Below are 12960 nucleotides of genomic sequence, written 5' to 3'. Positions count from 1 at the left end.
AAAATTTGATATATTTCTCTCATATATGTAGGGTTTCCATAATAGGAAACTAAAGAACCAGTCAAAGGTATGATGCTAAGGAAGTTTATGGTCCACCCAACATATGGTCGGTGGAACTAAAACCCAGCTAACATTTTTTCTGATAAATGTCTAGGGTACCGCATGCTCCATGACATGGAGTAGTCCTGCCATATATTTTAGTACATTTAAAAGTTGCTAAAAATAGCACATACATGCATCGACTTGGTCATATTTTTTTATCCTAAGTTCCATTTATTGCTCGAGAAACAAAATATACAAATCCAAGATTAGTATTGTTAATGCTCCAAATTCATGGACCAAATTGTAATAGCTATTAGTGATAATTACATTTGTCTTGTTGTTTCTAGATATGTGTTTTGAAATTGGATTTAATTATTTGTGACATGATTAACCAACTTTTTCTCATGACTTTTGGAGCAAAGTTTTTAAACTGGGAACTACCAGGAGTACTCCATGTGCGTCTGACACTGATAGTTTGAACGTCCCAACTAGCAATTTTGAGCTAGGAGAAGTAGGTATAAGCAGGTGGGGGATGATTGATTGTGGAATTTTGGGTAGGTGCTCATGAAGAGAAACGCATGCCTCGACAAGCTTGCAAAGGGTACTATATATGCTAGTCATATCTCAAGGTAAGCGACCGTGCATGAAGGGGTGAACTTGAGAATCGGTGCTCTTAAGATGCTACATTTTTTCTATTGCTTCAAATGAGCTAGAAACATATATAGGTATAGGTGGCATAGGGACATCACCTCACAGTTGTTTAATGATCCAACAAGTTTGCTTGATGTACTTTAGTAGGTCCATTATACTAATAGCTTGCATATTCGGTGCACGTGTGACAAGATGTTATCTACCGTCTTGCTACATTTATATTTGTAGGAGAGCTTTAGGGTATTCATCATTTTACTAGTCCTCTAGAGATTTAGAGAAGTCTTGTTCAACTCGAGAATCTTCAACTTCTTCTGACAGGGATCTTCAACCTAGTTTCATGCACAAGACCTATTGTTGCCAACTTGCTAGGGAAGGTGCATGAAATTCCATATAAGAGTTGGTAAAGTTTGCCAATATAAAATTGTAGAGTAGTAGTACTACCTTAAATTTTTTTTTGCGGGGGTTAAAATCCACTTAAAAAGAACTGAAATGGGTTGCTTGGCCCAATATTAGTTTACCACAGAATAAGAGAATCACACAGAATAATAGCCCAACGTAGTGCCCGACAGCCAGCGACCACCACTAGTCATCGAGCAAAACCTCTCTCGCCAATTCCAGTGGTCCACCTTGGCATCCCAACTCTATGGCGGTACATGTTGGAGAGGGGGCGTTGCACCAAAAATTTTCCGTAGGCATAGAGGTGAGGTACTCCAATGGGCTACCATGATATTAATGTTTTGTGGAGGATGTATTCATACATCGATCAAATAATTTAGGAATTTGTTGTCTAATGGATGTTGGCTATAGAAAACACATCATATTCTCTATGAACTTATAGATTTTGGCGAATGATGTTAGTTGTGAAGGTTGAACATATAGATGTTGGAAATGTACTTATATATGTTAGCTATGATCTTACCCTGTATCGGATGTGTGAACATATTATTTCATATTATGAGTTATGAATCTTATGCATTGAATGTGGATGTAAATTGTATGAATTTTGCAATGTGTATGAAATATACATATTGTGAGAGTGTGCTTCTTCAGTAGCTCGGGGTAGGAAGTGTTGTGCTAGCTGCAAAAGACATTGTAGGGGTCATCACTGATGGGCCCTTAGGTTATTGGCCGTTAGTGGAGGTGGTCCCTATTGACGAGCCTTAAACTTGTGACATCAGTGAAAGGGGCCACTGCTAACAGGAAGGTCGCTCCTAAGTGGAGAGCACCCCTCCACTATCATTCCCACATTGATATATGGCCAATCGTCGGTAAAGGGAGGTTTTGGCCGGCCAATGTCGTCCCTTAGTGATTGTGTTACGCCCAGAAGGCAACATCATATACTCAGATGTCTTGCTTCTTGGGACATTGATTTGAAGCCCGACTCTATTCATTCACCACCACTCTCCAACAGCATGGACACGCTCCTTGCCACCTGCCTAATGAACCACTTCCTTACCATGCTATCCTACTTCCGCACTGCATCCTCTCCCTTCCTCGCCAAAGAGGCCCTTGAAGCACTCAACTGTTATACCTTCTGTGACTGTAAAATGCAACTACATTGGGCACCTTCTTCCTAACAGATTCATGCGTTTCCCTTTCCTTTGTCATTGAATGAGAAGAGATATGAAACGCTGCCTAGTTGGTCACAGTAATAGCCGAGTGTATGTCATAAACAAGGCGTCGATGATTAGAAAACTAGAAATAGGTGAACAGATTACTCTTTTGCATCTTGAAAACATTTGGGTTCTAGATTAATTTATGTGTTGGGGCTACTAGATCAATAATACAATTGAATCACATAATGGAGAATAACAAGCTCAAGCTTCGTAACTAATTTTTTCGAAGAAACATATATTTTCCAACTGGACAAATATCTTTTCCTATGATTTCTCAACAAAATAACAATATTATATAATAGCAAAAGGGGATGGTAAAGAGAGTTGTGAGTTTGGGCACTAGCAAGGAACCCGCTATGAGTGCTCATTGTTGAAACACTCACTGTGAGGCAAAAACCTACTACGTACCATCAAGACTACTAAGTTAAATGATTACGGTCAAAAGCAATCAAACAACTATACACCCAACATGAACATAGGGAGGCAAATAAGCATCAACAATAGAGTGGATCCCATGATCACCAACAACATATGTAGCTCCAAATTGTCTAGTGAGAGAAGTGTACACCCTCATCACCTGATGGACAACATCCTAGAGCTTGGCCTTGTCGTCATCCTTCAATAAAACTGGCCAATACAGCATGAAAAACAAACAGTGAGAATTATCTCAACAGGCGTGTGCAGCACATGTGCCTCAAAGGTGGCTTAGTTACGAATGGTCCAAATATCCAACAAACAGTAGCAATGCCCATAATTTAAAAATCTTCACCACCTGGAAAATAAGAATGTGGCCAAGAAAAATCATGCCCCAAACAAAGTGACACATCAACGAAAGAAGTGATGATTTGTAGTTAACACTAAATGAACGCACATGAATACCATACCAATTAAGGTTTCTCATATTATCTTTCATTACGCATAATTTTCAAAAAGTTGCCATGCGAAAACTTTAATATTTAAAGGGATGCGAGCTTTCTATATCCACTTATTATGGGCACCAGAAATATCATGCTCCAACTAAGTATAAACTGATTTAGTAGAAACAAGACCATTATTGTATAGAGGACTAGGTTACACTATCAGGAAGATCACTTAGATGTAAGTCTCTAGGATGTTCAACTCTAGTATTTACCTGCTCCAACAAATACGAATGGAGCATGCACCTAAAGCTAGCATCGCAGCCATAAGCAACGATAGTTTTCATTGTAGATCTTGGCAAATGTCAAAAAGAACAGGGAAAGAGAAGGTACATGGAAAGAACCATATGTGGTTGATTGAGCACAAGATACCTTTTTTGCTTCATAATATTATGGTCACTTAAATCTCGAGTTTGATTATTTTGAGAGATACATTTGTCGTCTCTAAATGCCACTTTTTGAGCCTTGCATGGATTTCAGTTTTTGCAGTATATGTACATATTCAATCTCCCAAACAGTAATTTACATTCCAATCTAGTCATAATCTATAACTTCCTATCTATCTTGGAATTCTAGGTTCTGCTCTCGGTTATCAAGCACACATGTGTGAGTTGCATTTTGCAACATATCTGTCCCTAGATAGCATATATGCATGTATGACTTGTAACTCCAATGAAAGGAATGTTATGAAATCGGCATCATACATCTGCTTATATATAAAAAGGAAAAATGGAAGCTACCACAAGCATATTTGTGTTGATTAGAATCCGGGAGGTAAGTGAAAAGTTAATACGGAGAATCCGATCCATTCCTAGTGGAGATATCCAAACCTACACATCTGCTACATTTGCGGAGGTGGCGACTACCACAAGCATATATACCCCTACAACTACAACTATCTTCAGGCCGTGCGATGTGATGAGCATGTTGTGGCCATTCGGGCAGCTGTTCGTCAGCCGGTGTAGGATGTCTTAAGTTTGTCAGCGAATCCCACAGGGGCTACGACATCATCTTGTCTGGGTGGGAGAGAGACATAGAGGAGCTCAATGTCAAGGACAGCAGGACACGGGGTAGGGTTGTAGCTGAGAGTGAACTGGCTTATCCTTACGGCTAGTAGCCGAAATAAACATTTCCGTGACGAGATGGCTATGGGTTTCTCCGGTGGTGAAACTTTTGTATAGTAAATTTGCCTTAACAACAAACATAGCCGTTCTTGTTGAACGTACTGAGAAAAATTATTAGAATCCCACAGCTCCATAAGTAGACTCCACCGTCCTGATTGTATCGATCCTATTTCTGGTACAATTCATGCTACCGATTTAATTTATGCACACGGTGGCGCCTCATCATACCTTTTATCTCCGAGCATTAAAGAATCAAGGCGTATTTTCAATATTCAACACAGACTTCGCATTCTAGTTATGACTTGTAAGAGTGCATAGTGTGTGCGTATATATACGCACGCACACAGTCCATACTCCATAGCATATCCAATGCCTTCCCCGTGTGTTAAGCTACAGGCATGTGCCTAGCTAGCAAGGTTTCCAACAGTCACTGGCTAGGCAGACATTTATAGTACATTGGGCATGAGAGGCATTAGGAAGCAAACTTTCCTATGCTACAAAGGAAGTCCCACTCCATATCAGCTCCAAGCTTAGTCAGGTTTAATTTGTTCTGTGGCAATTTTCACTAATGGGGACTGTAAAAGATACGCAACAGAAAGGCGACATTAGTCCAGCTGCATGTGGGGTTCGATGAGTACTAGTTCTCCTCTAGGTGGTTGGGATAGCACGGAGATCTGGGTAGCCATTTTGGAAAAGATAACTCTAAATTTGTGCATTTCTGTTGTCTTAATACGGAGTAGGTTGACCAACAACCACTAGAGTTAGAAGGAACTCATTTACAGAGTTGGTGACATGACCTACAACAGACTCGGGAAGTCAACATCATGTTCCAGCTAAATTAATAGAAATAAGCACGCTAACAACATTTACGATGTATAAGAAAAATTACATGAAAAAATAGGTGTTTATGGTCCATTGAATGTTTTTTTCTTATATAAACTTGTATTACAAGAATTGGGTGAAACGAAGGCACACAACCAGAGACCTTCACAAATGCCGGCTGCATGCATCGATTGATGCAGAGGCCGGGGATCATCCTCCTTTAAAAAAAAGACCTTCACAAATGGACCGCAAAGAGAACTAAATTGCATTAAAGAGCAAATCCAACCAGGAACGTGTTCTTTTTTTTTTCTTATAAAGGGTGTTCATAAAAAAAGAAATATATATGAGGTTCATCCTGATCTTCAACCATGCTGGAAAAAATATTTCAGTATTTCTCTATGTAGTGAACCATGGAAAGGCAGAGTTTGAGGCTCCTGTCTCATCTTCACTAACTTTGTCAACCTAATTGCTAAGAGCATCTCCAGCCGTTGGCCCCCCAGGAGGCGCTAAAAATCGCCGCCTGGGGGCGTACCGGCGCTAAAATCGGCGTGGGGGCTTTCAGGCCCCCAGCCGCCGGCCCCAGGATCGCCCCCAGAAGATGACATTTTTTTATACAAAATAAGAATTCAGCTAAAGTTCGGTGAAAATGACATTTTATAGCATAGTTTTTATTACATAAACAAATTTAATACCATTCTACGGCGTGAAGAACGCGGTGAGCTTGGCGAAGTCGTCGTCGTCGTCGCCGGCCTTCTCCTCCTTGACGCGGACGCCTCCCCTGCTGGACCCCTGGCCGGCATCGCCCTGGCGGACCGGTGCCGGTGGTGCGCCGTCGTCGCTGTCGTCGTCGAGGACGATGATGCCTCCCTCGTCGCGGGCTCGCCGATGCCGTGCGGCGAGCTCTTCATAGGCGCGGCACTGGCGCTCCATCTCCGTCCGCGCCCAGTCGTCGTGCGCCCACTTCAAGACCGCCGCATCATCGAGCGCCTCCTTCTCGCCGCCAGCGATCCCGGGCTCCATCTTCACAGGAGCGAGCCCCGGATCCTTCTTCATGGCGGTGAGACCCGGCTCCGTCTTCGGCTTGACGAGTCGGGGAGGAGCCGAGGACGAGGCGCGCCCGCCGCCTTCATTGATGACGATGCCGGCCGAGCGGGGGCGCAGGCCGAGCGGGGTCTTCGCTGCGGGCTCGGCCTTGACGCCGAACACCGCCGGAGAGCCGGAGGAGTGGGACGAGGAGCGGGACGAGGATGACGAGTCGGAGACAAACCTCCTGGGCATCCATTGCCTGGTGCCGCGGCGCGGGACCGGGGCGGCGGCCGGGTATGTGAGCGGCGAGTTGTTGCCGACCTCGAGGTACGCGAGAACCTCGCGGAGCGTCCTGCCGGGGGCGGCCCACCACAGGCGTCGCCCCTCGCTGTTCCACCAGCCCCCCACCACCGGCGTCCCGTTGGTGGAGGCGAGCCGTTGCTCCTGACGGCGCTCGAAGTACGCCGCCCACGCCTCGTGGTTGTCGGCGGCGTACTGCGGGGAGGCGCGCTGTTCCTCGGTCAGCGACGACCGAACGCGGTCGACCTCGCCGGCGAAGTAGTCGGGGCGCACGCCGACGTCCGGCAAGGGGGGACGGGGACGCCTCCGGCGCTGAGCCTCCATCCTGTCAGCCTAGCGCGCATGTCTGAAGGCGCCGGGATGTTGGCCTCGAAAAGCAGGTGCGCCTCCCACGCTTGCAGCGAGCAGCGGCCGAAGCCGTTGGCCGCCGCTCCGTCGCTGGGGAACCGCTCGCACATCGTCGCGGCTGGGGCTGGGAGAGAGGAGAGGTTCGTCAGCGGCGGAGAGAGAGGCAGAGAGCATGGCGTTTGTGGCCAGCGGCGGGGGGGGGGGACGCTTTTTATAGCCGCAGGGGAGGCGTGTGTACGCGTGGCGGTGAGTGAGGCGCGCGCCACCCGTGAAGAGACGCCCCGTGGTGAGGAATCAATGGAAGGCTGACCGATGGCAGCCTTGGCATTGATTCCCTGCGGGAAACCGAAGCGTTCTGAGGACGACAAGGCGAGTGTTGCTGACTCAGCGGGCCCGCGCTCTTTCGCGCCAAAACCGTTTCGCCTGGCGCCCCCGAGTGCTCCTCAGCGCGTCGGGTTCGGCTTGGGTCCGCCGGCGCCAAATTCGGCCCGAGCCGGCAAAAATTGGACTTCTGAAAACGTGGTTGAGCCGATTGTTGTGCGCCCGCGTGAAAAAAATCGCCTGAGAAAGGCGTGTTGGGAACGTGGCTAGAGATGCTCTAATTGGCACATCCATGGAGTGAGAATATACTCTTGATCTTGCTGCACTTGGAGTTTGTAGTCATGAGTGTCCGTCCTTTAGCCAAAAAAGAACCCTAGAACTGACGACTTGCTCGCCATGTGTCTACCAATGTATTACGATGGTAAGAGGACGTGATGTTTTTTTATAGCAGCTACATACTCCCTTTTTACATAGAAGATCACTATAGGAACTTGAAAATTGCAAAAATATAAGGGCAGCATTGGGCGCCGGTGCGCCAGCCGAAAGTTTCGGCCGGTCTGCCCCCAGCCGTCCGATCTGGCTGCACGAGACCATGAGATCGCAGCTTCTTATTCTATTTTTTTCCTTACCTTATCCTCGTCTCCAGCGTCTTCAGCAAACAAAGAGATGAGCGAGCCAGTCAAGGCCGCCATGGATGCGCAACCACGAAGCCCGCGCTGGCCGCCTTGGCACCGCCCGTGCTCGTCCCCCTCGCCGCCGGTGGCGCTCGTCGCCCCGGCCGCCCGCTGCATCGCTCGTCGCCCCGGCAAGGGCGCCGCCCGTGCTTTGTCGCACCGGCCATGGCGCCGCCCCGCGCTCGTCGCCCCGGCCGTCCGTGCTCGCCGTTCTGGCTGCCCGCACTGGCCGGAGATCCCCGAGCTGACCCGTGGTAGGAAATCTACTAGTGTTTTCTGGCTAACCGATGCTAAAGCTGGTTCCAGCAAAAAATCATGCGAGTTGTAGCTTTTTTTGTCATGGATGCAGCTCCGCCTCATCAATGATTGACTCGTTCCAGCAAAAAACAGAGATGCCCGTTGTAGCATTTTCCCGTGTCGGTCGTAGCAAATGAAGACAACGGTTGCATGAAAAAATCCTCAACGCCGCCGTCGAGCTTGCAGCTCCACGAGGAAAAAAGGGGATGTAGCAAAATTCCTCGACGGGTGTAGCAAAAACTACAACAGTTGCAGCAAGAAAAGGCGATGTCATCCCGGGACTCAGCTCGGCCATGAATGAATGTAGAAAAACATGAAACGGGTGTAGCAAAACAAATCGCCTGTTGCAGCAAAAATATATACCGGTTGCAACAAAAAAAACACCGTGGTCACCATGGTCGCCGTTCAAAGAAGAAGCCCGTTCTGGCAATTCTGGACGCCGGTTCCAGCAATCTGTACGGTTGAAGCTTTTTTAGTCAACGGTTGTAGCTTTTCCCTTTTCACAATGCCTGGTTGGTGCTTTTTTCATATCACGGTTGTAGCAAAAATGCTCGCCGGTTGTAGCAAACGGGTGTGCCGGTTCCAGCAAAAAAATGGCTCGCTGGTGCCACCCGCCTGGTTTGTAGCGTTGATGTGCGGATATCTATGGTTCCAGCAAAACTTGATGCCGGATGTAGCAATTTGTGTCACTGGATGCAGCTCCGGCGGCCGGTTCCCAGCACACAGTCTCATCGATTGTATCATTTTTTGTCGCCGGTTCCAGCACACCACATGGCCGTTCGCAGCATCGCCATGTCCTTTCTAGCGCGGGCGCACGCCGAGTTGCAGCATTTCCCCTGAAGCCGGTTCCAGCACGGGAGCATGTCGGTTGTAGCACTGCGACGCCGTAGTCATAGCAGTGCGCGACGCCGGTCGCATCACCGCCTCGCCGTGGTTGTAGCACATCTCACGCCGGACATCCCTCACGCCCCCTGGTTGTAACTCCTCCTCGTCAGGCTCGCCGTCAAGGCGCCGCAGTTGACGGCGGACAGCAGCACCTGAGTACTTCTCTCGCACTCGCACCAGTGGCGTCGCGCGGCGGGGGCGGCCGGCTGCCAAACCCATCTTAACCCGATCTAGATGCAAAAGGCGGCGTATGGGAGCGGCGTTGATTTCTCCGGCGGCTTTGATTTGGGCGCTCGCTGCCAGCGCAATTACTGGAGGTAGAGGAAAAAAGTAGTGGATGAGCGGTGTTTCTGCATGGGATAAGCATCGAGGGGATGAAAGTGGTGGTGGGCCGGGGGGCTGCGCTAGCAACGTGCCCACGTTGGCAACCAGCGCGTCGTTGGATCGAGTGGAATCGTGCGACTCGCACGCGTCCGGCGGAGCGTTCCGCCGGCAGTCCGGATACAAACGTTTCCAAAATATAAGGCCGCTCCTTTTGCTCAAGGTAGTTAATGTGTTTTTTCCATTGTCGCCCCGTAGATTAACTAGGATAGACATTCTTACTGCTGTTGGAAAACCAATACCAAGCTTCAAATACGCCTTCACTTCACATTGGGCCGCATTGCATAGGCCAATTCATGTGTTGGCTAAGCTTCATGCACGAGGCGGCGGTTTTGGATTAATTACACCTTACTTACTCACGTGGTTGCACCTGCATTAATCAATGGGTCAATAGCTCATGTGCTGACACATTTCATGTGAATTGGAAGGGGTGTGATCTTGTTCGAGCGAATGGCTCTGGTGTGACACATTTGAGCATATAAATAGCCCAGGCACAGCCTGGCCCTTAAACTCAACTGATGCCCTCGTTAGCTGTTAGGGGTTGGACCCACCACTTATCTACGTATGCGCGGGACCCATCACTTGTCCACATAAGAGCAGGACCCACCTCTCCGCAGCTAGAAGAGATGAGCACCCGTGCCCGTCCGCCCGCCGCCGCCCATTGCGCGCTTTCCCTTTCCCCAATCTTTCTCTTCTTTGGCGACCTAGCGCAGATGTCTAGCTCCTCCACCACGCACTCAAAATGGCGACAGTATGGTCCAGTGTCGCTCATAAGATGCCCTGAGTGCCCACGACCAGAGCTTCTTAAACGGTGGGTCAGTAAGACGGATGGGAATGGCAATCATGGGTGCGAATTTGTGAAATGCTTGAGCAAAACAATGGTAGGAAGGGATGGCAAGCTTAGATCTCAGTTCTTATCCCATTCTTTTGCTGTCGTTTGCTCTGATTTCTCCAGATTTACTTTTTTCTCGTCGAATTTGGGATTTAGGGTTCATGTTGTTGTTTCCAGATCATGAAGAAATGTACACATTTCGAGTGGATGGATGATTATATTGAGAGGATTCAGTTTGAGGGCTAGATTGATTCGAGCGGGTCCGCAACCTGTTAGCTCAATTTGGGCGGGATGCCGCCGATTTGCTGTGGAGAATTTGGGGAGCTCGGACGGGCGAGGGGCGGGCAGAGTCATGTCGATGCCGAGGTATGCACGCGATGTTGAACTACACGTGCAGTCCGAACTGAACGAGGAACTGAAGAAGATCAACAAACATCTAGTGCAGATGATCGATTTGCAGAAGCAAGCAAATACCAGGGCAGGGGTTCTATTGTTGTATCATTGCTCTGTTTTTCTTGTACTTGTTGTTCATCCGTCACTAGAATGGGCATTTAGGCCTATCAGGGCAGAGGACGTGATCTGTGCACCATGCCAAGTTGATGCGACTGAGTCGAAGCAACAATTTGGAAAATTATTCAGTGTTCATGCCCCTGTTTTTGTTCTTTAGTTAACAGAGTGCACACCCAAATTCAGTTTCTAGTAAAAAAATATAGGCTGCTGAATAGATGTTGGGCCGTGAGAAAATAACCATGCGCAAAGAGAAACCAGCCCACCCGCGTAGGGGCACCGACCCTTTTCTATAGCATAGTGGCACCCATGTTTAACGAAAAAATGGTTCGACTAAATAAAATGTTGCTTGGGCAAATAAACCTCTAACAAACATATACTTCTGGACTTGTTTTTACTTTGGCCAAATTTTTGTTCATGGAACAATGTAAATAAAATGCGGCAAAATGCAAAGAGGTAGCACATGGCACATGTTTTACTTGGGCCCATTTTACTTGTGTTAGCTCATAGAAAATTTACTTCTTTAAACGTTTCAAAAATTCTGTTACTTGTTTTTGTTCATGGAATAATGTAAATCAAAAATCCACTAAAAATAAATTATTTGTGGCGTGTAAAAAAGAGAAATTTCATTGCTAAAAAATGACTATTCACGAGTCATTTTTTGTCCTTTTACAGTCCAGGAAAAATGTCATTTTTGACATTTTGAAATGCATTTTTAATAATGGGTGTATCTAGACCTACCAGCCAGAACGCCATGCAACTTAAATAAGTAGCAAGAACTTAATAATAGAAAGACACATAATATAGATAGTTCGGGCTAACCAAGCCCATAGCGGGTACCCATAGTTCGCTTACAACTTAAATAACATAACACAAATATAGATAGATTTAGCTAAAAAAGATAGATAGATGGGTAAATCGTCTAAACCCTGGCCGCTGCCTTCCTTGCTCCTCCTCTGGGCGCCCTTCACTGCTCCTCTGGGACGTTGTCGACAGGGTACGGCAGATTGTGCATGCGCTCCGTGGTGGGGAAGAAGTTGGTGTAGTCCATGAAGATGTTGTGGGTGGTGAAAGCGATGAACTCGCAGCCACACCAAAACACGCGGTCGAGGAGGTAGAACGCGTCGAAGGGGTTGGTGAAGTGGGCAAGTATAGCAACCACAACCCCGTTGTGGATGACCTCCTCGACTTGGTATATCCTTGGAGATCCCCAGGGTAGGTGGCTGTAGCCGGCCCCAAGGAAGAAGTTGGTGAACTCCCTTATGCCCCTCCATCTTGACATTGCCCACACACGGAGTGTGTTGTTGACGTACACCCCGGCGGGGTAGAGCCTCTCTGGCACGGTGGGGGAAAGCGGTAGGATGGCCCGGTGTACTGCATGGCTGCGGCGGCCTGGTTTTGGATTTGTTTGTGGTGAGAAGAAGAAGGACATATGTAGATGGGAGAGGATGGGAGATGGATGAGGGTGTGAGAGGAGGATGAATATGATAGGTGGCTTAAATAGCCCCAGTGCGACGTGTTTTTTGACTGGTTTAACCGGGTGGAAGTAATGAGCGGGCGGCGTTGGGTGGCATCGGGAGTGTGTACACGCGTGGGAAACCCAAGGCTGCATCAATAGCCCGGCTGCGACGTTTTAGCGCACACGGCTGTGCCGTCGGTCGGGGGGTCACGCCTGCTCGGTCTTCTCTACGTGTGCTGCCCGTGCATGCATGCATCGTAGGCTGCTCGCTCGCATGCATGGTAATGTAGCCTGCTGGCTAGGCCGGCTAGAGGGAGGCATGGCAACGTTCAGTCCAAAGGTCCAACAGGTGGGCTTCTTTACCACAGCCCAACAGCGCGCATGCATGGCAGCAGCCCAGCCTCGAGCGCGGAACAAACAAAGCACAAAAAAACAGGCGTTTTCAAATCCAGCCAATCACAGCGCCGAACTAGCTTCACACGGATCGCTGACGTGGCACTGCAGGCTGATCCACACTGTTCGACGCGCAGCGATCCAACGGTCAGAAATGGTTGGGGGAGTGATCGAGCATTCTTGAATACGGCCAATCAGAGCGCCTCACTGATACGTCTCCAACGTATCTATAATTTATGAAGTATTCATGCTGTAATATTATCATTTTTGATGTTTTAAAATCATTTTATAGCAACTTTATATCATTTTTTGGGACTAACCTATTGACCCACTGACCAGTGCCAGTTGCTGTTTTTTGCTTGTTT

Source organism: Triticum aestivum, chromosome 4D (genome assembly GCF_018294505.1).
Source record: "Triticum aestivum cultivar Chinese Spring chromosome 4D, IWGSC CS RefSeq v2.1, whole genome shotgun sequence".
NCBI lineage: Eukaryota > Viridiplantae > Streptophyta > Magnoliopsida > Poales > Poaceae > Triticum > Triticum aestivum.
Note: the sequence above shows the minus strand (reverse complement) of the source record.